The sequence below is a fragment of the Berghia stephanieae genome, chromosome 1, assembly GCF_034508935.2.
Source record: "Berghia stephanieae isolate SIO BIC M18660-M18661 chromosome 1, UCSD_Bste_1.3, whole genome shotgun sequence".
NCBI classification, from domain to species: Eukaryota; Metazoa; Mollusca; class Gastropoda; order Nudibranchia; family Aeolidiidae; genus Berghia; species Berghia stephanieae.
In genome coordinates this window covers 44,497,790-44,524,605 of record NC_088360.1, presented here as the reverse complement: position 1 = coordinate 44,524,605, position 26,816 = coordinate 44,497,790, and the positions used below count along the sequence as shown (strand labels likewise).

At 34.9% G+C, this 26,816-nt stretch overlaps 1 protein-coding gene across 3 annotated transcripts in view; it reads right to left on the bottom strand.

Moving 5' to 3' along the window:
- Positions 1-26,816, bottom strand: part of LOC144975629 (uncharacterized) — a 37,124-nt gene that overhangs the window by 9,234 nt on the left and 1,074 nt on the right. The window contains exon 2 of one of the 3 annotated variants that reach the window (XM_078919811.1): positions 26,407-26,484. The gene's annotated coding sequence lies outside the window, so the exon portion shown is untranslated. Of the gene's footprint in view, positions 1-2,656; positions 2,785-17,568; positions 18,298-26,406; positions 26,485-26,816 lie in introns of those variants that run through there. The other 2 variants (XM_078919802.1, XM_078919820.1) reach the window with 2 other exon arrangements.

Sequence of the window (26,816 nt, the reverse complement as noted above, 5' to 3'; positions counted from 1 at the left end):
GATAGATAGATAGATAGATAGATAGACAGATAGATAGACAGATAGATAGCTAGATAAACAAAGTGCATAGATTATAGAATATATAAATTTGCTTAATTTCACACACTTTGAAGCCACCTTCTTGAAATCCATAGTCCAAAGTTGCTCGGTGGTACAAAATCCTGTTATCCCAATGTCAATTTTGTAATAGATTTTATACCAGTATTGTCGGTGTCACACATGACGCATCGCATTGGAATAATAGATTTCTAACAAAAGATTCAAATATAGCTACATTGATACGGCACTGAAGTTATTGAATGAAAGGACAGCGAGATAGCGGACATTCAAATTTAATTTCATATCGGACTCGAATTATTACTTCATCAAATAACTGTCAGCGTTGACCTACCACTCAGTAGAACATTATTAATGTGCATATTGTATTGCTTCGAGCATTTCTGTTTGGCAATTATTCATTTTTCCTTGTAGAATTATTTATATATGAGGTCATGGAAAATATTGTGTAAAGTAAGTTTTAGTTTTATAATATCCAACTGAAGAATAAATAAAATAAACACCAACATTTTAAATGAAAATAGACCATTAAATAATGTGAGGGTTGAAATAAATTGTGTTCACTTTAACAATGCTTAAAACGCTTTTGATATTTCTTTATGTTGGAGGAATTGGAGACTTGGGACAGAGGAGACTCGGGACACTTACTGTATTTACCAAATTATTGAACCTTTATGCCAGTAGAGCTTAGAACGGTGCAAATAATGAGCCCGTTTGTTGTAAGATTCACATTCGAACATGTCGAAAGCATATTTTCGTTTGTGGATTGTCAAGACGCATCCTATTGCAGTAACTTGTCATGCGAGTCAATAATAGTTTTATTTTCTGTTAACTGATGTGCTATATTTTTTCTATGGAATACCTTTGACAAAATTAGGCTCTCGCTCTTTAAAGAGACTTTGTTTTTATACAGCTTGGAAAAATAAAATAATAAAAAACAACTGTGCTGGGACTCGTCCCATACCATCTTTGATAATCAAAACATATGGTTTTTAAAAAAAATGCTTTTTGCGTGGTCCGCATGCCAATGTTGTGTTCAAAATTGGTGCATAGTTACAGTTATTAAGATTTCATTCAGTTGCGTTGAATCTGATGTATGTGTACTGAAGACAAAGAAGGCTCAAGTCCGACGTGCACCTATTTGCAAGTCTGATAACCCAGTCTATTAAGGGTTCATTGTTGTAATGGAAATCTCAAAGATTGACGCAAAATATTGTTCATTATATGAATAATTGGGTCCGGATGTCAGACCTGCATGCGTGTACACGTCCCTCAGGTCCTATTACAAAAATCATAGGAGAATGTTACAAATGCGATTGCCTCTTGCAACATGGAACTGATATTTTGATAGAAATACTTAAGATTATTTTTTGGGGGGGATTTTTAAAATTTCAACAGAGAAAATGAATTTATTCTACTCCTCACTTTCGGTCTGAACTTTATTCCCACCGCACAACCGCAAGATTGTGCAGCAGTTGGGAATACGACACGAATTTCCAGGAACCAAGAATACAAAATCTTGAATTGACACTTTAACTTAGGAATTTCCTTAAAGTACAAGTGGCAGAAGAGCACTTAACTAGTTTATGCAAATAGGCTAATATTTATACTATTAGAATCTTGAATTGTTTAAAAAAATTATATTTGACACTGTTTAACATAGGAATTTCCTTAAAGTAGAAGTGGCAAAAGAGCACTTAATTAGATTATGTAAATAGGCTTATATTTATACTATTAGAATTCACAATTAACTAATGACAACTTGATCAGTTTATGATGCATCAGGCCCAGGCAGGTAGAGGAACAAAACTAACGTGAAATGTAAACAAGTGGCCACATACTTTTCTAATTAATCTTTATCAAATAAATTAGGATGCTTCGCTGTCGGGTTAATGAGATCATTTGAAAGATAAAATTAACACGATTCAAGGATTTACGATATAATTGGTTTTAAAGTCTAAATAAAACCTTTCAGTTAGAAAGAAATTCTCTGAAATCAACGATTGAATCTATCTATCTATCAATTTACTTCCCTCTTCTTTCTAGTTTCCTCTCATAGTTATGCCATACTCAAGGGTGCAATCATTTAAATAAAAGCAGCATATTCACACAAACAGAAAATTACTTATTATTGTGTCAAGAAGATCAATGCTTAATTCGGTTTTAAAGACGGCCTGACAAGAGGAAGCAACTAATGTTTCACAAGATACCATTTCAATTCAGTTGTGTCTGAATAACTGGGGATGGCCACTGACGGAATTCGCAAGATACTCGTAGATGAACGTCCCTAACGAACGGCTTGTTTTTGTTCCATATTTGGGAGTAATTGAAGGCATAAGAAGCGCAATACTGCCGTACTCTGGAAAAAAAACCCATATTTAAGAATTTGGCCAGAAAATTCGATCTTCAAATATCAATCGATTTAAATGACCCTCATCTTGTCAAAAACTGTCAAACCTGGGACTTCGCGAATACGGCAGAGTACGGTAGAATAAGCACGTTTACACCGCGAAAGCATGCCTAATATAAGAACACATTTATCTATTTATTTGATTACTTACCTATTTATTTATTTGATAAATTTATTAAGGGAGCTTACCTCTAATCTTTATTTATACAACGAATGGTTTCATACACCATAATAATAATAAATCCAACCAAATACTTCATTTCGAAACGAATAAACAGTGTTTATATCTGTCGTCATTATGCTCAGCTTTTCTCCAAAACAAATGACCCACACCAGAATCAGCAGTATAAGACTTGGCTGGAAACCATTCGAGAATAAAGCCAGGAAAAACTGACATGGATTAGCTTTCAGGTGTGATGGATTAGGGAGTTTGCTTGTTCATTATTGTTGTCACTATCGAATACCGAGCTGCCAACTTAATTTTTTTTCCCAGAGGAAAAACATAGTACTCATAAAGTAGTCTTTCAGTATCATAGGATAGGTCGCTAGTCTATCGCAAAGTACTTTCCGCCATATCAATAGATTCAGCAATCAAATCACTGCTAGGTGTACAGGGGGGAGGGGGAGGAGGAGGGTCAGAAAAAAATCTCGACTTCACCCGGTTTTGACACTTCATCTCGGTCCCTTTGCAATTGAAGCGAGTACTTTATCTACCAGCTGAGCAATCGGTACTCATAACTAATCACAACTTCCACATTAGAAAGACTAAATAACGTATCAAAGATATAGTTTGAGCCACAAAAATCTTAGTTGACTTTTTGGTGGCAGCAGGCAGATCTGTGAATTCCCCAATCATCGATTAATAACCGAAAAGAGATTTAAATAAGTCTTTATCGTGATTCAAAGAACAGGAGGAAGGGGAGGGGGGGGGGGGGCATTGATTTTACTAGACGTGGCAATCAATCAAATGCGGTTAATCAATGAAAGGTTCCTTCCTTCTTTGATGTGATATTGGAGAGTAATTTACAACTCACAAATGACTTTCCAAGGAAAATAAAAATCTTATTAGATTTTAATTTAATTTTCACGAGATGGTGATGATTATTCAGGTCAAGAAGACGATGCTAACTCTGCATTGTTTCTTTCTCTCTTTTTTCTTCTTGTAGACAGTGCGCATAAGCTAAAAGGTAAATAAGATTTAAAAAATACAGTTCGAGCAAAAGAGAGAATATTTCGTTTAGAAACCTTTGTTCTGCACTAAGGAAAGACAACAAAACAGTAACATTATTACCTAATCCCGAAAAAAAATGTACCCAAATCCCTCGTCGTACAACCTAAGCTCATTTACTGCTCGGACTCTTAAAACAATTAGCCGCAATTCTAGAATACTAAATATCATGCACTGATTAATATTATTTAAAAGTAAATATGACAACTGACTAAAACATAAATCGACATGGGATAATGAAAATGATTCAGAAACTTCGTTGATAGGGATGAAAGCTTCACTAACGAACAAGAAAATATCTCAAATGAAAAATGGTATATTGATCATATGGTGAAATAAAAGGAAAGTATGGTTTTCGATGAACGTCACAGGATTAAAAATTAAACTAAAAATAAGATGAAATCAGTTCATTTGCCCACACCAAGTGAAATAGGGGTCCCGATTGCTCAGTTGATAAACCACCCAACTCACAGGCAAGCGGACCAATTTCGAATCCTTGTAGATTTGAGACTTATTTTAGACCCCATTGTCCGTCCAGCATACAAACGAAAGCAAGCAATTGTTACTTTCCCTTTCTGTGCTGTATGAGAATACCTGGAGTATGACAGAATCTATCTTATATAAAATTAAAGTTTGTGTCAACAAATGTTTACAGTCTATCTTGAAAAAAAAAAGCTTCAGATTCTATACAAAGCAATATCTACTTAACTTGCTCAAAGTCTTTTACAAGGGCCCCCTAGACAAAAGCAACATTTAACATGTAGGGCCAGATAAGGTACCCGTGAGGCGATATTACAATTCTTTTTCCGACAAAGACAACACCGAAGTACGTGAGACTCAATTATGCGCCGCTCAGAGAGAGACTCGAATCCAGGGCCTTCAGATTAGAAGGCGAGTATCATACCACAAGACCACATAGCCGATCAAATGGACTGACAAAATCTCAAGCAGTGAACAGTGGAGTAACCTAACCAGAGTTCGATCAACAAAAGAAGATGACCAAAGAGGAAAATGGCATTAGATTAGACACGCCCTCAGTCAGGAGCCATCAAGTGTAACCAGGCAGACTAAATTGGAACCCTCTGGGCAGAAGAAAAGTCGAGAGATCAAAGGAAACTTGGAGAAGATAGATGGACAGAGAGGCAAGATTGTCATTGACCCAACTGAGAAAGATGGCCAAAAAAATCGAGTACGCTGGAGGAGCATCATAGCAGATTATCCCTGTGTCCCAATATTGACCAATAGTCTTTAGGTAAGGAAAGTTACTTTAACGTTATAGAAATTGGGATAAAGTCTTAGCGGGTCTAAGTAACTATGACAGATGATGTAGAGAGAAAATAATATCTGAAACTGAATTAACCCCCAAAAAAATAATAAAAAGAAGAAGAAAAAAAATAGAGAAAGAAAATAGATTACATAAGAGTATTTTTCCTTACTTAGTATTTTTAAAATTTACATCTTTAATTTATTGTAATATCATTACAAATTTATTAAGCCTCAATTACTCTATATTTACATGAAAAGAACTTACTGAGTAACAACTGCTTCCAACTCCTCAACCGGGGCTTTTTCAGTGTCTTGCATGGCAAACGATTGAAAAGAAAAGAGTCACAACCTTTGGCCGTTCTATGTCAGAATCTGAGAACTAATTACTATGGATAACAGTTCAAGAAATCGTTTCTTGTACCTATAGAGTTACGGAACTAAATGAGTGACCATAGAACAACTGACTTGCAAGGCCAAATACCAAATGTTATATATTCAAACAAAATGCAAAAATCGATTGCATACCTATTCTCTGACTCTTGCAAAATTCATTAGTATGATTCCACATTGCAAACTGAGCATGTACGATTTTATATTTGGAAATGAAGGCGACAATACAGATGTTTTAAGATAAAAGGCATCAGCTTATAAATCGTTAATTGGACACGCTAGTCTACCCACAAAGGTTTTGTGCTCACGAGTAATTCGGATTATATCTACTGTCTATTTAATTTTAAAGGAAAACACCTTTTTCTGGATATAAATTTTCTCCTTTGGCCAATGCATGATAATGCTTCAATCTCTCTCTTTTGACATGTCTACTTTTAAAAAAATTAAAAAGTTATGATTGAATTGTAATTAAGTGAACTTCTCCAGATGGTGGTCTTTTTTTTTGGTTAATTATTTGCTCTATTTTAAACAATCCCCCAGCAACTCTCCATCCAGGTTTGCAATAGTAATGAGACAAACAATGCTGGTCGATTTCCTAATCAATTTCTCGACATGGAGCAAAGTGACTTACGCTGTACTCGCTGGATAAACATTACGCGTGGCAGTGTTATTCGCGACGTATCCAATATGTACAAAACCTGCTTCTTCCACCCCCCCCCCTCCCACCCCCCACCCCTCCCACACACACCATTTTTATTTAAATTGAAGTCACAGAGTACGAATTTTGAAGGGAAACAAAGTTGTTCTTGTCCAATTATATAGCAGACACATGATAAAGCTGCATTTGTCAATTTATGTTAAATGAACCTTATTCACAAGCATCAATAGATATTGTCAACCGCTTCGAAAATTATATTGAATCTCAAATATACTCTATATTATACGCCATATTTGTCATCATATGGCGTCGGTGGTTCATGTATACTGAACCATGTCTTGTTACAACTTTAACCGATGCTGATTGTGGCCATTGACCGGATGGTGACAATGATCTCGGTGTTGTCCAAAACATACAAATCACGCTCGACTCAAATATGAATGAGTGACCTGTCTATAAGCTTATACAAATTTGAAATTGAATTTTGATTGCACGTGACCTGCAGGGGAGGTAAATGACTCAACTTGAAGCGCATTTAGCATTATATTCTGAAAGAAAGAACAAATCCCCAGAGTGTTGGCTTTTTGGAATATAATCTTTAAAAAAAAATCTTATTATGGTTTTAGAGATTCGTAAGAATATGAATATTAATTACACCTTTTATAACAGAAGCAGATTTTTATACGATATACAATCTAACACATCTGTTAGGCATCACTGCACGATCCCTGACATTTTAGTATATACTATATCCAGCCAATGTATTCCAAATTATGCTATGTCATACTTATAATATAGTTTGTAGATACTCTCAATGAATAAAATAATAGCATTTAGGACAATCCTCCAATTTTGCAATGTTTTGTAAGAGTGGAAAAAGAGACATGAATCGCGCACAGTATATTGCTATATAAATTATAAGCTTACAAATATGTATTGAGCATTAACCACAACGTTTACAATGTATCTTAAATGACTGTTTCGCGTTATCGGTTTATGTTGTTGGAACTAACTTTAAGAAGTGTAACAAAGACAAAATACAGAGGGGCTAGCCTTTCTTAACAATAATAGCATTTAACCTTGAGCCAAAACCATGAGAATACTTGCAAGCACACCACTCCGACTTTCTTGTACAATCAATTATCGCGTTACGAGAGTTATGCTTTCTTGAAATCAAGTTGCCATCGACAAGTTCTTAATCCCGTCTGCATATTTACAATAACTGCCCATTAGAGACGAAACATTGCCCCCTCAGCCTTGTCGAACATTACTTTGACAACAAAACATAACGTTAATGCTGGTGAACAACAGTGGGTGTGATTTTTTTCGGGGGAGTGTTTGTGTATGTGTGTGTGTGTGTGTGTGGGGGGGGGGGTTACATATCAGTAACAGACATGAAGCAGCGTTTTTGAAAACATAAATTCAAAGGAAAAAAATATAAACAGCATTTTGGCCTTTAACAGACGCGATACACTTTTTTCCTGATTGTGTGAATTTAACAAAATTTGGATAAAATACAATTAAAAAAAAAAAAAACTTAAAGCGGATCATCATTGGTTTATCGTTGAAAATCGGAAGTTAATTTGATTAATTTTAAAGGGATAAAGGTGGGATTGGACTTACATATGGCGATTAACACAAATGATCTCACTCGATTGAGGTGTAAATGAGTGCTATGCTGTTGGCAATGACGGAGATTTTAAAAGTACTTGTACAAATAGGGTGCCTAACAGGCATATAGTCCGCTGATGTAATAAAGAGAATATTGAGCATGATGGATCCGTGGAAAAGTAGTTATTTTGATTCACCATTTGTAGAATCATCAAAAATGTCCAAATTTCCATTGACAGTTATTATTTATCAATAATTTTTAAATCAAAACTATCGTTTAGATTAGTCAAAAATGAAGGTTTTTAAAAAAAATATTTCTCCATATTTTTATCAAAGTAATTAGTTTCAATAATTAGTTTACTTTAACTCAAACTTTAACTTCATTTTGGTTGTTTTACTTTCCCAAAGATATTTTTGTAATTTCTCCAAAAAATTCCGAACTGGTTTCTAATAATTAAAGTTTACGATTAATTTTTTTCTATCTTTAATGACAGTTTTTTTAAAGCTAATTTCACACTTAAAAGCATATTAATGTCTCACCATTATCTTTTAACCGATTCTTTTAAATAATAATATAATAATAATGTGTTTATTTTGATACAGAAGTGTTACTCAAAAAATGAAAATCTTTTATGTTTAGTTTTCGAAACAAAACTGATTGTTTAGATCTAAAATCAAGATTTTATAGTTTTTTTTACTTTTATCAAAGAAATTGGTTTCAGCCCTTTACTATAACTCAAAATTATAGCTGTAATAATGCTGTTTTCTGTTGAAACGTTCATCGTCTCCCAATAATGTGGCAAATATGCACTTTTACATTGCTATAAAACCAATAGTTTCCAGTAAACCAATAATTGATGGTAGTGCATTAACCATTAACAGTGATACTCATTGTGGTTGAGTCATTTATCTTCTTTCATTTAAAATAACCTCACAATAACACTAAAAAAGTAATCAGACTCTCTCTCTCTCTCTCTCTCTCTCTCTCTCTCTCTCTCTCTCTCTCTTTCTTTCTTTCTTTCTTTCTTTCTCTCTCTCCCTCTTTCTTTCTTTCTTTCTCTCTCTCTCTAAGTTCTCTCTCTCTCATTCTTTCTCTCTCTCTTCTCTCTCTCTCTCAGTTCTCTCTCTCTCTCTCTCTCTCTCTCTCCATCTATCTATCTATCTATCTATCTATCTATCTATCTATCTATCTATCTATCTCTGTATGTGTGCATGTCTATATATATATATATATATATATATATATATATATATGTGTGTGTGTGTGTGTGTGTGTGAGTGTGTGTGTGTGCGCGCGCGCCCGTGCGCCTCTTTTTCTTACTGTAAACCTTTTTTTCCCTTAAGAGGAAAGTTGCCACCAAATTCATTTAATAGAGACTTTTTATAGAACAATATCTGACTCGTAAAAGTGAATGAAGCGTTACCTTTAGAGTTCCTGAAGTGTCCCAGGTTCTAACATACACCTGCACACATTCATATTCATTCATATTAAGGTTACACGTTTGTCTCTTGTCAAGGAGGAGAACTCTAACACAATAACTTTTTTTTAAAAAGAATGATACTGTAACTTCATGTCAAGTTGTCAATATGGACCATAAAGATTACTGTTACCAATTACAAAGAAAACATTGATCTATCATTAGCTACCAGCAATCAGCGACACCTAGGTAATTCGATATTGGTCAAAAAACAATAATATATGCATAGCGTCTTCCCTACCAAGTCATAAAGTGTTCATGGGAGGCTTATTAATCCCGGGCCCAAGATTTGAGACCATACAAGATCGCCGAGGACACTTATTCTTTTGTCTGGTAGATTTAGAGAACGACCCCATGTTGTCATATCTTCTTTATTTATGTATATTGTACCATTATTCCTGGAAATTTTCTGTTAAATACTGTGAGTGGTTGTGATGGCCATGGCAGCAAAGTGTTTGTCATTGTAAAAACCAATTGAACCCACCAAACGAAGCCAAATAAAATACAAACCAGACGGTCGGGACATTACAATTTTAACTCGTCTCCCTGACAATACTAACTCGTGCTTTCTTTATATGTTTTGTGTTATAAATCAGGCTACCAGTTAAACATTTTTTAAATTACAACGGCGAATTTCAAAATAATGCACTACAATTTTTATGTTGAGAAAAGTATTTTGATTGACTTTTATGCTTGTCGAATCAATTTGTATTTTTGACAGTCGGTTAAAATGGAACGGAATATTGAAAAGGAGTGCATTCAACAGGCATTGGGAATATCGCCGTGTAAGCGGGGCAAGATTTTGAGTTAACACGATAGATCTAAAGTTTTGTTGACTTAGGTATAATCATCAGTCCTTATTTTAAATAGAATCAAAATCATGCAATTTTTCATTAATCATAAATCTCTATACGTATATCATATATATTCGTTTTCAAAAAATTAAAAAAACAATTATACTCATGAAATCAAGAAATTGTCAGAACATAACACAGATACTTCTTTCCTGATTTCAGATACAAAACTTTATCTAATTTATGACCCCTTAGATCCTATTTATATCGTTATCGATCTGACTGAAACAAGAAAACATGAGTATATGTGACACGAATGGATATGACCGTCAGTAAGCCGGTCGGATTCAGACGAGATAAGACATTATTAATAATATATTTATTTATTTACTAATTTACATATGAAAAGAATTTTAAGTTTACAACTCGTATGATTTTATAAAAAACACAAAGGCTATATAATTGTTTTTAATTGCAGATGTTCAACACCCTTCACAGACGGTTTGTTTAAGAATCTGAAAAAAGTGTTTTTCAAACGTGCAAGACAAAGACTCGGGATAAAACAGACCTTCTGATTACCGAAGGTCTTGAGATTTGATCCTCAATTGTGACAGGGTGATTTTTGGAATGATTTTTTCTTGTCTTTTTCTCTCTGATTTGTCTGGCACTATTTCATTAACACATTAACAGGGTTTTTATCATACAACAGTGGCTGCTCACAAATTTTTAGACAGTTTGTTGTTTGTGTGTCTTTTTGTTTTCGGTTTTTTTTGTTGTTGTTGTTCGTTTGGGGTTTTTTTAATTTTGGTTTTTTAAAGTTTTTTTTTTTATTTATTTTTTTTTTTTGGGGGGGGGGGGGGGGGGGGGGGTTGGTGTCTTCACTTTACAGCGATTACAATGCGACACTTATGTTATTTCAGCCCCAGTAAGAAAAAATATTCACATAACGAGGAAGTCAAAAGATTGTAGCTCAACGTTGACAAGCACCAATGATCAGGCAAGGCAAAAGTCTGCCATAAGAGCAATCTATTCAAGTATCTAATTGAAGACCACCTAAATTCAATTTGTTTAAAACGATTCAGCAGCTTATCGTTGTCATGATTGTAGATATTTAAATGAGAAAACCATTTGTAGGAGGACAAGAACCTTACCATATGTGATCCACCGCCTCAAAACGGTATTATGTCGGGGTCCACCCTAGACGCTGATAAAGGATTTTAAATTCAAATGATAAAAATTGTGGAGTTTTATATAGCTTTTAAGAAATCGTATTTTTCTCCTCAACAAGGCAAAGCAATTTAACTCAACCCTTGCATGTTTTTGACTATGATTCGAGTACATCTGGTTTGAAAAAATATATCAAGTCACTCCATCGGAATCCGAGCCCGTAACCTTTCTTAACAAAGTTAAACGCCTTTCTCTCTCTCGGCACGCTATGGCCCGTTTTGTATTGGTTTTGCTTTGGTCAACGTATTTTATCTCTACACCTCAAAGTCTATAATAAAGAAGGAAAAAGGATAAAAACTGGGTAAAAACTAAAAATGCTTGCACTCCGAACCAAATTAACCATGAGTGACAGAGAATTAATGTCTCAGAGATTTAACTATGATTGATATTTCTATTTATTATTGTATAAAATCTGTACAATTTTGATTTAATTATGAACTATTTCTAATATCCTCTCTAGTCTATAATTGCTTGTTTTGACTTAATATTGTCGTATGGATACAATTTTTTTCATTAGATACTACATTTAGGATGTGTAGTATTTTCTGTGAATGTTATTACCATGCCCTTTAAGATCATATAGTAATGTATTGTCGTATAATATAATGGCACTTTAAGGATAGTACTATATCATACCCTAAATAAGATACTATCAGATAAGAAGAGAAAAACATTTTTTCGCAAAAACCTATTTAACGTTATTTCTTTTAACCTCTTTAAAAGCTGTCAATATAAAGAAAGAAAAAAAAAACAGAGTTCACTTGAAGTTGGTCGGTCATTCCCTCCTTCTTTTTTAATGATTTTTTTTTTATTAAATGCGAAATCAAAATCGTTTAAACACCAAACCATAATATCGTTATTCATTCATTTGTTTTCTATCAGTTAATGTCGTACTTATGATTAAAACCAGAATTAAAAATTCCCAAGCAATAGTTATAATATGGCTCTATCAAATAGGGCACACTTTTCTCGTTGACAGGGTAATTACCCCACTGGCAACTTTTGTATAGTTGATACACTCCTCAATAAATACCGGGTAATCAAACTTCTTATGCAAGTAAATGTGAATGACTCTATGTTTGGCTGTATGTAGCCATACTATCTTTTTTATTTCAACCATTTAATACTTTCCAATATTCCCACAATAATCAAAGCGAATGCGTAAAGACATCAATGAATGGAAGCTGTTCATTCCTTCAACTCCTTTCACTGTCATTCTTTAGGTTGTGTCAAGATCGCATTTCCGCCGTACACTGAGCAAACACTTAAAAAAAATATTTGGCCAGATCATAATCATTTTATGTAACGGTAGATTAAGATTACCTCCAACTTGGTAAACGTGCGGCTATGTTATCTTGTGGTATGACTCACGCCTTCGGATCGGAGGGTCCTGGATTTGACTCCCGCTCTGAGCGGTGCATAATCGAGTCCTTGGAAAAGACTCTTTACTCACATATTCTCACCGTAAGCCGGTATAATATAAAATGAGCACTTGGCCTTTAACAGCGGAAAAAAAATGTAATACCGCCTAACAGGAGCTGTGTCTCGTCCTATTTTTCAGTTTGCTGTTGGCCAGGGGCCCCTTGAAAAGTGCTTTGAGCACGTTTAGTGATTATTGCACTATACAAATGTTCAAAATTTTAAAACAGTCATAGACCCTGCACTGCTTAGAAGTCTATGCTTTAAGACTTTTTGACAAGCCGAAGTTTATTTTGATCTGTGAATAATATGTGATGTTAACGCTTTCTGACCAAATGAGATAAATGTGATTTGCCAATACACGGCATATTTTCCTGTGTGGTTATGAAACTATTTGCAGCTTGAGAGACTCTTGGTTTTTGAAATGATTTATGGATTGTTATTTATCAATTGATTTATGTTTCCTTGAATTAAATGCGATGAAAGAATTTAGGTTACCAGTTATAGAACTGAAATCCGCTATTTACCAATGCACATTCAATCAATTTGACAGATTACAATGTAATTGAGTTAATTTGTAAAGATACTTTGACATAAAGTGATTCAAGTAGAGGGTACCGTAACAGATTGACTATCGGCCATAGGTCACGGATTTGAGCTTTAGATATCACGTCTGATATAACATTCGCAGCAATGCCGAGAAAGTAACATTGTGAGCGCCATGAGCTCTGCTTAAAAGACACAACAAAGTAGATATAAAGTACATTTTATGAAAATGTTACCAAAATAGGATATAATTAGTTGATCCAACCTCAAGGCAAATGATTTTTTTCTTTTCTACCATGAGGTTGGATGCAGGGAAAATCAAGAGATTAAAAAAAAAAAAAACCCATAACTTATACTGCTTATTTTGCAGAGAATAAGAGTTTTTGTTCTCTAATAGTTAGAACAGAAAAGTACGATATATCAGACAAAGGTTTGAGCCTCCAGTACCTTTCTTTCAAAAACACTCTTTGAATTCTCTTTGGATTATAATTCTTTTACGTATAATTTATCAGTAGTAATAGTAATAATAATAATAATAATAATAATAATAATAATAATAATAATAATAATAATAATGATGATGATGATGATGATGATGATGATGATGATGATGATGATGATGATGATTATGATAATGATGATGATGATGATGATGATGATGATGATGATGATGATGATGATGATGATGATGATGATGATGATGATGATGACGACGACGACGACGACGATGATGATGATGATGATAATAATAATAATGATAATAATGATAATGATAATAATAATAATAATAATAATAATAATAATAATAATAATAATAATAATAATAATAATAATAACAATAATAATAATAGTAATAATAATAATGATGATAATAATAGATAGATAAATAAAACAAAATAAAAGTCCCTTTATTCATCCCATAGGGGAAATTAGTCTCGAGGGTCTATTCCAAGGGAAGACTGGAATAACCCAGACGTCAGCTGCAGTGCTGCGCCGCAAATTGAGCTAGGGCGAGATGACTTGCTCAAGACCACACAGTGCAGCGGCGGCTGATCGAACTCGGTACCTTTCGGGTACGAAGCAAAGACTGTACCTCTGAGCCACGCTGCCCCCTAATAAAGTAATAATAATAATAACAATAAAGTTATATGTCAGTGATTTAACAATAGGGAATTGATTGCTATCTACGTCCAAAGTTATCTTGCTAGCAGATTGACAAGTCATCTCTAATACAGTGATAAAAAAGCCCAGAAACATTTAAGTAAATCTTAAATATCCAAAAAGACATCTTTACCCCTGACGGACAGACGTGCTACAATTTTATCACAAAGGTTACCCGTGATTTTAATGGGTCATGTTTGTCACAAAAATCATTTTGAAAATGACAATAGAATAAAAAAATACGATACTTTATTAATTTAACAAAGTCTATGCAGTACCTTAATTAAAGGTAACAGAAAATAAAAGTACTTTTTTTTTCTCCATTATAAATTTGACATAAAGCATAACCGAATATCTTTAAATTTTTCACATATTATTTATAATCATAGTTATGTTATTGTACACATTATTTATTGCTTTACGCTCCCTGGTCCCATATGTTTTCCTGCAATTTGAAACAAATAATGGGGATTGCTTGAAAACATTTATATCGGTCGTTTATTTATACCGAATTAGATTCGTCAATTCTAAATTTAATCCAACTACCCAGTCACGGCTGGACGCTAAAGAGGAGATAAAGGACATCCAGAGGATTTAAACTCTATTTCGTTGACAAGTCAGGCCAATACATTACCAATGAAACCACTAGGATGTTTATTGATTACCAGACGAGTCATAAAAAGGAAAATGAAATCGAATGCATGCGTCTTAAAGGCAGTGGAATAAATTTGGAATTTCAATCGCACGGCGAGAACAGCCCGGTCGTTGTTACTTTATTTCACTGTCTCTCCACAGATTCAAACCTCTCGAGTGCTTCTTTATGATCATTTTATTGCAAGGATTTTAAAATGAAACACATTTGGACGAGGGAACATAGAAATTTATTTGTTTTAAACCTAATAGCATATCGATCGATTGATAAAAGTACAGATCTTATATTTATTTCTGATATGCTGATATGTCATTATGATATTAAGATTTATTGCAAACTCTTTGTAGTAGGCCTTGGTAAACCACGCAAATGATATCTACACATTAAACATGATTTCAAATAAATTCAACACTCCGACATTTAATCCCTTTTTCATGATTTTTTTCGCTGTTTGTTTCATTGTAGTTTAGGGTGGAGTTGTTTTGTTTTGTTGTTTTTTGCCCTATGTTTTTCTATTGTTTGTTGTTGTTGTTGTTGCCCTTTGTTGTAGTGTAAAGTCAGACCTGTTTCAAGCATATTTATATCTTGTTTTTATTGTTGTGGTGATACTGTTCAAAAGGCCCATAAGCTTGTGTTCTTCTTTGAAATGCAATGCTATATTATGTTGGGTTTTTGAATTAGGCATTTGTAAGTTGTAATATTTGAGCAAGAGTGTTGTAATCTACAATTAATATAAGAATAAAACCATGGATACAGGTTAGGGCGTAGACAGCATAAAACCTAGAGCAGCTAATTCTTTTCCCTAAGAGACATTCATGAGGCATTAGGTAAATTGATTTAGAAGAAAATAACCATAATATTACAATATCAAATGCTTTTTCCCTATCTGGCCGATAATATGAACACGTTATCTTCTATATTATAGGAGTAAAATGCAATATTGTGCACTAATTAATTGTGCTCAATGGATACCAAGTCATCAACACTGAATATGTAGGACTAGGCATGCAGCCTGGAATTCAATATTATAATATTTATTTGACGGAGGCATTGCTGCAACTAGCCAGATATAAGACTTGAATATAGTGAGAATATGATAGTAAAAGAGCCTTTTCCAGGAGCTCAACTTTGTGCGAACCACACTGAACTTGAACCTACAGTCGCCAAGCGAGTGTTATACCACAAGACCATAGAGCCAAGCCATGGGGCTCAGAATAATAGTTGTAATTGTAAATAAAAGTCACCGAATTATATCTGTGGCCTTGAAAATGTCAAATGCTGTCTTTACATGATATACTTTATTATTCGGCAAACATGCTGCATTCAAAGACTCCCTTAAGCAAATATTTCCTTTCGGTAATTGTAGATGTAAGCCAAGAAGAAGCGATGTCGATCAATTTTATAACAAATTAAAATGAGAAATTCTCTTTATTCGTCTTCAGGGGAAAGTTTTCTTTAGGAACTCTCTCGAGAACACACCTATGTTGAAGTCCCAAGTTTGGGAGATTTTGAAAAGATGACGGATATTTTAATCGATCAAAATTTGAAGGACAGGTTTTCTGGCCAAGTTGTAAAATATGTTGGGTTTTTTTTTCCAGATTACGGATATATATATATATATATATATATATATATATATATATATATATATATATATATATATATATATATATATATAGACGACTGAACACGTAACAAGCAAATGTCTCGCACGTTTTACGCAAACGATTCCGGGATAAACTCTGATTCCATAAACCCGATGGTTGAGAAGGACTACCTCTACCCGATGATTATTGAATCGCATTTAATTTCTACGCCCGTATGTTTTCAACAACGATTAAAAAGGAAGCTCAAAAACGAGCTTGTGTTAAATAAAAAATAGGGGGAGTGGGAGGCGTGGGGGGGGGGTGTTTAGACACATTATGATGTTAAGGAAAGAGAAAATAAATCTAATAACATTCTTTCCGTGGGAAAATCCAGCCTTCCTTGACTGAGGATTGAACACTAGGCCTCTTGATTAGAGATCAGACGTACAGCCATTTCACACAAAAGTGGAAACTCTTGCTAGACTTTTTTTCATTTTGTTTCAAACTACCCTATGATATAAACGTATCAATAATGTTTTTCATGGTTCTGTTTTTCTGATAATAATGTTGGCTTCTGGATTATGTATTCTATGATATATTGGTAATATCAATATAGCATGGATCCACTATCAAATATGCAGTTCGTACCTTCTCTCTTTCGTGTTTCTAATCTAAAACGAATGGGACATTTTGATTTAACCACTTTACTGTCGTACTCTGGAAAAATACGCATTAGCTAGAAAACGTGTCCTTCAAATATCGATCGATTTCATCGACCCACATTCAATGTTTTTGTTTATTCATCTTAACAACGACACTTCCACATTATCTCATTCGTCTGTAGTGTTTCATTCATCCTGTTTTGTGGATAAAGGGGAAACCCGAAACGTCCATTTTATCTCTTTTCGTATATTAAATTGATTTTACATTCAATTTTATATTGTTATTTATCACAAAGACACATATATAATAAATTCAGAGCTTAGATAAGCTATAACAGAAAGTGAAGTTGAGTTTGGAAATTTTCAAATTTTGTTCATTATGAAAAAAAAGATGTTTAGACTTTATACATGGTTTCTACTTACATTTCTTATTTCAGCTTCGTGCGAAAAATAAAATAAATTTCCTTCAAATCAAATCAATCCGTATCGTGCTTATCCAGTAAGCAAAATAATCCACAGAGCCTGGTCTTTATTATTTCAGAATATCATTTGCCATCTTCATATTATTCTTATCCAAATACAATATCAATTATCTACATATTTCTGGTCAGCGTGTTCCTTTCATATGAAGCATGAAATCTTGACTGGGTATCAAGTAGCTACTAATATTAAAAGTGGTGGTAAGGTCAATTGAAGTTCCTTGGCTAATTCTCTTACACCCTAGGGTGCCATGGAAGGTAAAATGTAATGTATTTATTTTGACGAAGTCAAAATGACCGAGTGACGCAGGGTGGTTAAGGAAAGAATTAACAATACGACCTGCCTTTTAGGACTTGGGTTTATAAGAGCATTATCCCACGAAAACATAAAATCGCTTGCTAATGATATCACGTGCGAAAGCCATTCGTCAACCATTCTTGACTACCGTTTGTTTTGCGTTTATTTTCCATGTAAAGAAATTTTATACACAATTGATCACTCATGAATGTGTTTTCATTGAAGAACAGAAAACAATGACTACAATGTTATCTCTATTGTCCGTGTCATTGTCGATTACAATTGGCCTCGAATAAAAGGAACGAAGTGGAAAACGAGATAAGATCCAAAAGTAATGCGAGTAATGCTTTAATTGCCGATACGTTATGATAGTGGACCGTGAAGTTTTTGGGTGTGTTGATTTAGTCAAGCAAAACGGCTGCCATTAATTAAGTGGAGTAGCCAGTCTTGATACTTTCAAATGGCTTTTTATCCTCTCCCTCTTCTCTCTCTCTCTCTCTCTCTCTCTCTCTCTCTCTCTCTCTCTCTCTCTCTCTCTCTCTCTTCTCCCTCTCTCTCTCGCTCGCTCTATCTATTTATCTATCTCTACTCATACACACACAAACACACACAAGCACGCGCGCACACACACACACACACATATATACATATATATATATATATATATATATATATATATATATATATATTCTAGAGAAATTGATATACAGGGATCATATAGAGTGTTCGACAATTAAGAAGCGCGAATTATCTATTATCTCACCTTTTTGGAAATATATTTTTTCGCCGACAAATTTGTTTCTGCAATTTCTATATAATACTTGTTTTTAAATCTACTACTACTACTACTACTACTACTACTACTACTACTACTACTACTACTACTACTACTACTACTACTACTACTACTACTACTACTACTACTCTCTCTCTCTCTCTTACTTTCATTGTCCTTGTATCTCTCTCAATGTCTTCAGCTCTCTCTCTCTCTCTCTCTCTCTCTCTCTTTCTCTCTTTCTTTCTCTCTCTCTCTCTACTCTCTCTCTCTCTCTTCTCTCTCTCTCTCTCTCTCTCTCTCTCTCTCTTACTTTCATTGTCCTTGTATCTCTCTCAATGTCTTCAGCTCTCTCTCTCTCTCTCTCTCTCTCTCTCTCTCTCTCCCCTCTCTCTCTTTCACACATACACAGACACACACTCACTAACACACACACAAACACACACATTCCCAATAGGTAACTATTTCTCTGGTTTTTGTCTTAAATTCACCCTCATTATGACACTTATTATCTTCTCAGATCTTCTTCTTCTTCTTCTTCTTCTTCTTCTTCTTCTTCTTCTTCTTCTTCTTCTTCTTCTTCTTCTTCTTCTTCTTCTTCCAATTCCACTACTACTACTACTACTACTACTACTACTACTACTACTACTAACTACTACTACTACTACTATACTACACTACTACTACTACTACTACTACTACTACTATATACTACTACTACTACTACTACTACTACTACTACTACTACTACTACTACTACTACTACTACTACTACTACTACTACTACTACTACTACTACTACTACTTATACTATTATTATTATTATTATTATTATTATTATTATCATCATCATTATATTATTAATATTACTACTATTATTATTATATATCATTATTATATTATTATTATTATTATTATTATTATTATTATTATTATTATTATTATTATTATTATTAATATTATTTTATGTAGTTTTTTTTTCTTATCTGCATTAATATCTTACCTTTTTTGACCGGATTATTTCTGCTGTATTCTTATCTTACTGTGGTTCTCTCAAAATATGTATTTCAATCGTGATTGAATTCTTTCAGATCCTGCTTTTCCTTATCCTTATTCAGATGTCCCGTGTTGTCGTACTGTCGAGTATGCCAAAATATCAAACAACTCCGTATTCACTACGGAGTTGTTCGATAATTGGCACACAAAACAAACCATGCTTGATGCTGTGGGAATGATGTATATCTTTGTCTGCACGAAACAAGGCAATTGAACATAAAGTTGAAAGGAACCTGAACAACGAGATGGGTGTTAGTATTTCGTCTGATGGACACTACCACTTTTTTATTTAAGACAGGATCGTTCAAAATCTAAGAGCTTCCGTCTGGAATTTTCCCACACACTGTCTGGTCTAGAAATTCCATTGACAGGTGATAATATAACGATGCTATTTCTAAATTGACGCTTTATGTTGTTTTTCTTATCATCTTACACTCGGGGTTCAATCATCCAACGGTCAGAATTTTACATAGACAAAACTTTATGCACCCCTTTTTACATATCTGTTTTGGAGACCGTTATCATTTTTTGTATTACATCATTGGGGGAGGGGGGGGGGGGTGGAAATGCCAGGATTTGTGACATTAAGAACCTTGACAGGATATTTGATAAGGCCAGGAGCTATACTCACCCAATTTCAAATGTGGAAGAACTGTTCAAGAGATTTTGTCTTCTTAGTAAACTGTAGAAAGTTATGAAGGATGGTGATCACCCGTTTCACAAATGTATTATGTTATCCACGAGAAGCCGTCGTTTTTTATCACTTAAAACAAAGACAACACATCATCTCAATTCAATTTTACCAACTAGTGTTCGAATGTTTAATGCCCTACAGTGATTTAAATACTATTTTTTAAAAGACATATATACATATAAATTCAATTTGGAGGCCAGAAGAATCGTCCATTTCAATTTATAAAATTAACATTATAGATTATATACATATAAAGTGTAGCCATTAACTCTTTATTCTATATTTGTACATTTTATGCATATACATATTATTATATATTCGAATTAGGGGTCATGGGATAACATGTTTAACTTTATACAATTAATATATACATTGTCGCCATGGGTTCTTAACTTTATATTTATGTTTTGCATGTCACGTCTACAAACGCATTTATCATTTTTGGATGAATGAAGTAGATATATTATTAATTATTATTATTATTATTATTATTATTATTATTATTATTATTATTATTATTATTATTATTATTATTATTATTATTATTATTATTATTATTACTAATAATAACGTTTCTCTGATTAGAACAGAAAAGTTCGCTCCAACTTATTTTTAAATAAGCGAGTAGGGTAAGTAATTATGTAAATAACATGAAATGAGTTGAGAAGTCCAGAGGACAAAGAGGATAATAACTTTTTTGTACTGATGAAGATTGAGCTTGAGACCAAACTGATACTCCACTCACTTTTCACTGAACTTATATTCGCTCAATACATTGGAGCCCATTCATGTCCAAATCGCCTCTTTTATATTATTTTGTATGGAGATAAATATAGCTCAATTGCTAGCTTGCTTAATCTTTGCAGACATCATTTTTGTCTTAGTTTGTTTTGGGTTTTTTTTCCTTCTTTTTTAAATTTTCTTTTTGGGGAAGGGGGGGGTTCTGACCCTCCAGATGTTTTAGTTTTTAGTGAGTTCGAGCTATAAATAGACATAAAGTTTAAATGCACTTTCATTATTTAGCGGTGGAAGGTGTTGATTGGGAAGCGTTCGGCTGGCAATAAGGCGGAGTTGCCGGATCAGTTTGATCCCAAGTTCGATTCAAATCAATGTCAAAAAGTTTTTATCCTCTGTTGTGTCCTAGTACTTCTCCACACATTTCATGTTATATTATTTCTAACTGTTTAAATAATAATACAAATGGATAAATAACAATGACAAGATGAAATGGAGATTTAGACTAAAATGTGGACGTCTCGGGTTTCGTCTTTGTCAATAAAGAACGCTGAATGAGACAATAAAGACGATGAGGGATGACAAGATGGCGTTGTTAAGGTCGGTGTGTCTCTTGTATTATTCATCACGTGTTGTTGACAAGGGGAAACACGTCTTCATCATCTGTCTATGTCAATTAAATTGAAGCTTCCATACCATTTTATTTTTGTTATTTACTTTTTCGAGCGTCGAGCAGTAATTTTTTTTATTAAACCAAAATGAACTAAACAGATCGCGTTCAATAGGCATTATTTTAAGTTGCGAGTGGTATTGACTGAATCGAGAAACACAATCACAATCCTCGTGATATAGTGTGTGGGCCCGGGATGGCCAAAGACAAGCGGACACCAGTTTGCGTCCCATTTAGTTCGTATATATCCAGGCAGACCCTTCAAGGCGCTCGCGTACAGCTCGTCTTTCGGAATGGTCTATTGACGATCCACTGGAGATAACACCTTTGCCCCTGCGATATGCACGTAAGCACCCCCATCACAACAGTTTTCAGGCTTCTGTATCAGCAAGAGGAGACACTGGGTGGCGGCAAATCGACTGAGATCGAGAACCTTACGGCAGCAACGCTTCATCAGTAAGGACTTTCCACCTGTCCCAAACGTACGCCTTGTGACAAATGTAAATGTAAATGTAGTCCCGTGAGACCAATAGAAGCTGCTGCCTTACTTTCTGGATCATGACTTTGCGAAGGCTGAACCGGAATGCATTGTGACAAAGAACTTGAAACTTCAGCGCATCCAGTCGAGTGTTGTGTTTTTGGCGATGCTACCGGGTGGGTTCACGATTGTACACAATTGCGGCAATAAATTCGCCGCCTAGATAGACCCTCATAATATAGTCCTGTGAGACCATTAGAAGCTGCTGCCTTACTTCATGGATCGTGACTTTGCGAAGACTGAACCGAAATGCGAGGCAGACACAATTTCTAAGAAGATAAAGGAGCGTAGCAAACGGGTCCCGAATCAAGCTTTTGAGCGCAGTGTTCGAAGTGCTTACCTTGAAATCTGAGACTCGCAACCTCAGAGCAATGAGTCGGACTGGACCAACCGTTCAGTCCCAAATAAATGGGTGCAGCAGTTAACAATGTTTAGAACACTAAAGCAGAAGTGACACATCTGGGGTTCAGAGCAGGGACCCGGTTGGCGGAGGCTATGTCTGAAGTCCTTGCAAAAGGGAAGCTCTCACAAGTGTGTGGTAATATAGAAGTCAGGAAAACCGAAAAAGAAGGCGGACAGCTACATACCATTATCGCTTCTGAAATCCCTTTACAAACTTATGGAACATGTGTTACTGGACAGATGGTAACCGGTCAAAACGCAGCCCTGCCACCCGAGCAGGTGGGTTTCAGGGACGGGAGGTTTACAACGGAGCAGGCCAAAGACCTTACAGGGCATGTTGAAGTAGGCTTTAAACGGACACAGCAAACAGGTTCTGTATTTTTAAACCTACCGTCGGTCAATAGACGTCTAGTTTTGTTTGATGCGAAGGGCTCATGCTGAAAATAGCAAAAATCCTAAAGTGCAAAAGATATTGAAGTTGTTCTCTCCCCTACAGCAGAGGAAAGACAATTCCATGTTGCCTTAGGAGCCACCACGAGCAACATTTGGAACTGAGGAATGGTTCTACCTTATGAACCGTAACAGAAGTACCGGGGTTACGCTGGACCGCGGCCTTACCCGTGGAGTCCATAATTGCAGCAATCCATCCCTCCAATGTCCGACGGGAGACGTTTACCTTGCCATGGGTGAAGAAAATAGAGAGGGGAAGATGGGAAACCCCTCTCAGACAAATAAAGCACGGTACCCCTAGTACGAGCCGAAACAAGTACGGACAGCTTTTGTACTTAGCTTCCATGACTCTTGACGAGGTCACACATATGAAATGGAAGTTAACTTTGAAAATTGTGGTCCCTCGTGGGGGAGGTGACGTAATCTTCTCGAAACTGGAAGATAAGTTGCCAGGCTTCCGTACTAACAAGAGGAGAAACTGAGTGGCTGCAAGCAGACTAAGATCTAGAGTATGTCCAGCAATGGCCACCCTATATAAAAGGAGACTTTCCACCTGTTCCACATTTACACGTTGTGGCAAAGAACCCAAAGAGAACGGCAACGAAAAGAACCGCAGAGCATCAGGTTAAGCGTTGTATTGTGACGAGACTACCAGGTGGGTTTGCGACTGTACGCTAATGCGGCAACAAATTCGCTGCCTGAAGAGAACGTCATATTGCAGTGTGAGATGAAACGATTAGACGTTGCTGCCTTACCTCCACCTTTACAATGTTTATGATATGAATTCCATTTGTACATTTGTCACAAAACTAAACCCAAAAATGGAATTGATCGTAATAAGTTAAAAACACAATTTTTTATCATACCTATTTATTTTTTATGTTTTTAAGACATAGTCAAGAGGTCAAAGTAAATGTATGCAGAATTTCATATACAGGACCCAGAATCCTGTCAAAGCTCATCTTCGGGGGAACTTTGATCGATCTAGGAGAAGGTCACTCTGATTTTTTTTTAAACACGGTTGGACAAGACTTAGAATTGTAAGCCTAGGCCGACAACCTGATGAGGCGAACGACGCTCTGAAATAAAACTACCACTGCCTCGTGGGAAAGACAGAGTCACTCGGCCGAGAAGCGCAAATATAGCCCGGACAGGCGTCACTGCCGAACCTGAAAACTGCAGCGACATGCTTTTGTACGACTTCAATCATGAGGGAACGAAGAAGAAGAAGAAGAAGAAGAAGAAGAAGAAGAAGAAGAAGAAGAAGAAGGAGAAGAAGAAGAAGAAGAAGAAGAAGAAGAAGAAGAAGAAGAAGAAGAAGAAGAAGAAGAAGAAGAAGAAGAATAGGAATTCCAAAAATGGTAAATGACCAATGACTAGTTTTTGGCCACATCTTACACGGATCATGTTAAATTATAACCATGGTACTTCAATTTCATTTAAAAATTGTACCTGATGTTATCTCAGCAGGACCCCAAGATACCAAAGCAAAAGACCCCTTGAATCCGAACTTCTTTGTGTCATGTATTCACGAGGCGATACAGTCGAAACCTGATATAACAGGGATTGTGGGACAAGAACAAAATCCCTGATATATCCGATCCCTATTGTAACAAATAGTCAAAGCTTTGCCAAAAAGAACTTTTATCAAGGGCAGTATTCATGGGAAAAAGTAATGATATCTGAAATCAAGGTTCATTTTTTAGCTTCTCCAAACCATTGAAAAGTAATTGTTTAATATTGTTTTAAAACAACAAAAAAGAACCTAAAAAATAAAAACAAAAGCAAAGCAAAGCAAATGGAAACCAGTCAAAATAATCAAACATCGCTGTTGTAATCAGTTTTTCACTTGGTCAAGCTGATGTTGGCGTAAAAAGTATCCTAATACTGACTCTAATACTACTACTACTACTACTACTACTACTACTACTACTACTACTACTACTACAACTACTACTACTACTACTACTAATACTAATACTACTACTACTATTATTACTACTATTACTACTACTACGACGACGACTACTACTACTACTACTACTACTACTACTACTACTACTACTACTACTACTACTACTACTACTACTACTACTACTACTACTACTACTACTACTACTACTACTACTACTACTACTACTACAACTTCTGCTACTACGACTACTAATACTACTACTTCGTGGAAGTCCCAGGTTCGAGAGTTTTTTTCCAAGATGAGGGTCATCTAAATCGATCGATATTTGTAGGACGGGTTTTCTGGCCACAGCAGTTAAGTGGTCAAGACAAAAGGAGTCCAAGAGCTTAAAAAAATAAAAACACTGATATCGACTAAAGGCACCGACAATCGCTTCTAGATTGACAGCTACCGGCATTTAGATATATTAATATAATTGCTTATAATGTTGGCGGACACGAACATCTGCTTTTAGGTTGGCGGGCAGTAAAATTTAGTACTCTTGCAGCACCGTATGACCGGAATCCGATTTGAGCTCAGATAAGCTCTTACCATAATTATTAAACAGTATACATACACATTTTCCAAACCTGTTCCCCACCACATCAAAGATTTATCTTAGATTTGAGACTTTCTTTGTAAAAAAAAAATATGGAGTCATAAATTGACATTGTTGTCAACCCCAGCGCAAGAAGCAGTAACATTGCACAACACAAAATTAACAGCAAGAGTAGCAACATTGAACGGCAAACACAAAAATTGCAGCACTTTCAGCAGCAGTGGTAGGAAATGCAGCAACACCAAAGGCTATAACAGGAAATTTACAACAATAATAGAAGCAATAATATACCAACAACTATCTAGATATCAACAGCATCATTGAAAGCGGTTACGGTGGTGATGGTCGTGATGATGTTGATGATGTTGATTATAAACTATCATTACTGCTGCTGCTGCTACTACTACTACTACTACTACTACTACTACTACTACTACTACTACTACTACTACTACTACTACTACTACTACTATCATCATCATCATCACAATCAATTTGACATGTACTAAATATTTTTGAAATTCTGAATAAATATACAAAAAAATAATACAAAAATTAAATTAATATGCATCTTTAATTAATCATTTAAATAAACGGATAATAAATAGTAAATTAAACTGTAAAGTTCACTCGGTGAAAAGAATAACTTACCACATTTTGACCGCTATCTTTCAAGACTCCGTGTCTCCATGTACGGTCTGCCTGGGAAAAATGGTGACAAACCTTAAGCTGGAATCAAATGAAAATAAGATTATTGTAAGGTCGAACAATTTAGATTAAATGACATTGATGTTGTAATCGTTCCAAAGAAGAGAAAATATGGAGGAAAAGAGTGTTAGATTTTTTATCTTAAAGTTTTCCTAGAACTACTAAGACCGCAGACCATTGTATAACTGTAAGGAGAAAACGTTGAATTAATCAAACCAGAAAAAGAGTGGAGTGAGCCTTTATATCAATCATAATGAGAAATGAAGGATGTGGAGAATGTTAGTTGAAAATGGAGGATAAAAATATCAATTTATACGACACCCACATTCTGGCTAAGAGAGATAGAGAGAGAG